At 31.9% G+C, this 3798-nt stretch overlaps 1 protein-coding gene across 1 annotated transcript in view; it reads left to right on the top strand.

Moving 5' to 3' along the window:
- ralbb (v-ral simian leukemia viral oncogene homolog Bb (ras related)) overlaps nt 1–2477 on the top strand; it is a 9636-nt gene extending 7159 nt beyond the window's left edge. The window contains exon 4 of the mRNA XM_056467962.1: nt 1–2477. This exon is cut by the window's left edge and continues 137 nt beyond it. The gene's annotated coding sequence lies outside the window, so the exon portion shown is untranslated.
- The last annotated feature ends 1321 nt before the right edge of the window (nt 2478–3798 follow it).

Genomic DNA, 3798 nt, shown 5'->3' with positions numbered 1-3798 from the left:
CCTGTCCTGAACTGAGCCGCTCGGAGGAAAATAATAATAATGATGATGATGATGATGATGAGCAGATCTTCCTCATCCAGCTTTTCTGATGCCAAACACAATCATAACTCCAGCTCTCCAGCAAGGGGCTTTTGCACATTTCTGCAGACCAGCGTATTAGTAAAATCAGTAGCGTAACTCTAAACTGTGTGACTTTCATAATCTCAACTTTCTAATCTAACTCGAAAAACACACAAGATTAATTATGCTGCATTATTGGGCCTCATGAAACAAGAACTGAGTCAGTTGTTGCGTTTAATAAAAGGGACAGTTCACCCAAAAATGAACGTATTCGTGGTTTCAACCTTTTTATCAATGGGAATCAGTTTCCAACATTCTTCAAAGTATCTTCTTTTGTGTTCAACAGAAGAAAATCAAACAGGTTTGAAACAAGTGAAGGGAGAGTAAATGTTCATTTTTGTGTGTACTGTCCCTTTAAGTGACCATTTGCAACAATATTCTTAGAATTTAAAGAGACAGTACACCCATAAAATGAAAATGTACTCACTCTGAAGTCTAACCTTTTACAAGTCTTTTTTCTTATGTTGAACACAGAAGAAGATATTTTGAAGAATGCTGATAAACTGTAGCCATTGATTTAAATAATAGGAATTAGAAAATACAGTAGTTGTCAATGGGAATCAGTTTCCAACATTTTTCAAAGTATCTTCTTTTGTGTTCAACAGAAAAAAGAAACTCAAACAGGTTTGAAGCAAGTGAAGGGAGAGTAAATGTTTATTTTTGTGTGTACTGTCACTTTAAGTGACCATTTGCAACAATATTCTTAGAATTGAAAGAGACAGTACACCCAAAAAATATAAGAATATATTTTGAAGAATGCTAAAAACACATTAGCTTCCATTATAGGAAACAGGAAAATACAGTGGTAGTCTATGGGAATCAGTTTCCAACATTTTTCAAAGTATCTTCTTTTGTGTTCAACAGAAGAAATAAACTCAAACAGGTTTGAAGCAAGTGAAGGGAGAGTAAATGTTCATTTTTGTGTGTACTGTTCCTTTAAGTGACCATTTGCAACAATATACTTAGAATTTAAAGAGACAGTACACTCAAAAAATAAGAGAAGGTATTTTGAAGAATGCTAAAAAAACCATTTGCTTCCACTATAGAAAACATAAAAATGCAGTAGTTGTCAATGGGAATCAGTTTCCAACATTTTTCAAAGTATCTTCTTTTGTGTTCAACAGAAGAAAGAAACTCAAACAGGTTTGAAGCAAGTGAAAGGGAGAGTAAATGTTTTTGGTGTACCGTCCCTTTAAGTGACCATTTGCAACAATACACTTAGAATTTAAAGAGACAGTACACCCATAAAATCAAAATGTACTCACTCTGAAGTCTAACCTTTTACATTTTTTCTCTTTTCTGTTGAACACAAAAGAAGCTATTTCGAAGAATGCTGATAAACTGTAGCCATTGATTTACATAATAGGAAACGGAAAATACAATGTAGTCAATTGCAATAAGTTTCCAACATTTTTTAAAATATCTTCTTTTTGTTTTCAACAGACAAACAGGTTTAAAACGGGTGTAGGATGAGTAAAGGATTATGTTTGGGTGTACTGTCCCTTTAAGTGACAATTTGCAACAATATATTTAGAATTTAAAGAGACAGTACCAAAAAAAACAATTTAAATGTACTCACTTTAATGTTTTTCATTGTTGAACACAAAAGAAGATATTTCAAAGAATGCTGGAAACTGGTAGCCATTGAATTGCATAGTAAGATAAATAAGTGCTGTGGTAATCAATGGATACCAGTTTTGAATCTTTTTTTTTTCTTTTAAATATTTTATTTGTGTTCAAAAGAAGAAATAAGTGAAGAGAGTAAATGATGTGAACATTTAGGTGAACTGTCCCTTTAAGTGACACTTTGCAACAGCATATTCAGATTTACTCCGTCTTCACTTATTTTCTTTCTTTCTCTCTTTTTTTGTAATTCTTTTCTTTCTTTCTTATTTTGTAAGGTTGGAAACAGATATCAATAGACTTCCATAGTATTTTTCCTACTATGGAAGTCAATGGTTACAGATTTCCAACATTTTTCTAAATAGCTTCTTTTGTGTTTAACAGAAGAAAGCAAGCCAATTAGGTTCAAAACAAGCTAATGGAGAATAAATGATCACTTTTTGGTGTACTGCCCATTTAAGTGAAAATTTGCAATGATTTATTTAGACATTAAAGAGACAGTACACCCCCAAATTAAAATGTACCCATCATTTACTGTACCTTCACTTAAATTAAAACCTTTACATTTCTTTTTCTCTCTCTCTTTTTTGTAGTTCTTTTTTATTTATATGTTGGAAACGGGTATCTATGGACTTATTTTTTTTTACTATGGAAGTCAATGGTTACCGGTTTCCAACATTTTTCTAAATATCTTCTTTTGTGTTTAACAGAAGAAAGCAAGCCAATTAGGTCAAAAACAAAAAACAAAATAAAAATGTACTCATCATTTATTGTCTTTTGACTTATTTTAAAGCTCTTTGAATTTCTTTCTCACTTTTTATTGTGTAGTTTTTTTATGTTGGAAACAGGAATCAATGGACTTCCATAGTATTTTTGTTCCTACCATGGAAATCAATGGTTACCGGTTTCCAACATTTTTCTAAATATCTTCTTTTGTGTTTAACAGAAGAAAGCAAGCCAATTAGGTTCAAAACAAGCGAATGGAGAATAAATGATCACTTTTTGGTGTACTGCCCATTTAAGTGAAAATTTGCAATGATTTATTTAGAAATTAAAGAGACAGTACACCCCAAAATTAAAATGTACCCATCATTTACTGTACCTTCACTTAAATTAAAACCTTTACATTTCTTTCTCTCTCTCATTTTTGTAGTTCTTTTTTATTTATATATTGAAAACGGGTATCTATGGACTTATTTTTTTTTTACTATGGAAGTCAATGGTTACAGGTTTCCAACATTTTTCTAACCATCTATTTTTGTGTTTAGCAGAAGAAAGAAAGCCAAAGGTTCAAGTCAAGTGAATGGAGAGTAAATGATCAGTTTTTGGATGAACTGTCTCTTATAGTGACAATTATTTGTTGATAGATTTAGAAATTAAAGAGACAGTACACCCAAAAATGAAAATGTACTCATCATTTACTTTCTCTCTCTCTCTCTCTCAACTTATTTCAAACCTGTTTAAATGTCTTTATTTCCTTTTTTACTTGTCTCTTTTTTATGTTGTAAACTATTGACTGGATATTTTTTCCCTATAAGTTTTCTTCTATAAGTAAATGGCTACCATTTTCGAACATTCTTCAAAGTATCTTCTTTTTAGTTCAACCAAAAAAAAAATCACCCATTTGAGGATGAATAAATGTAAATATTTAGGTGAACTATCCCTTTAATTCTGCCTTTCTGTTTTCATTTTCATTATGTAATATTTCATTTTTTTGTGCTGAATACTCTTTTTCATGTCATCATACGTTATATGCAATCTTTATTTTGTTTATTTGTTTATTTTTCAAGCTTGATTTTGTAACTGAATGTGCGGTGGAATGAGGAAATTCACTGCAAACTCATCTCTTTTTTTCGTTTCATCACGAATGCATATTTTTGTAATCAGCCCACTGTGATTTCTGCGGTGATTAAAGCTCCGGTGTATTTGTTCTGGATCTCCAGCGTGTGTTTGTGTGTGTGAAACGTGTGTGTTTGATGGTGTCCGGGCTGTAAGAGTTTTACGAGAGCTGTAAAGTGCGTCCGGAGGCAGTCGCTCACCTTGACTTTGAATGTG

This window comes from Danio aesculapii, chromosome 11 (genome assembly GCF_903798145.1).
Source record: "Danio aesculapii chromosome 11, fDanAes4.1, whole genome shotgun sequence".
Taxonomy (NCBI): Eukaryota; Metazoa; Chordata; class Actinopteri; order Cypriniformes; family Danionidae; genus Danio; species Danio aesculapii.
The sequence above is the reverse complement of the archived record's forward strand: the minus strand, read 5'-3'. Positions and strand labels throughout refer to the sequence as shown.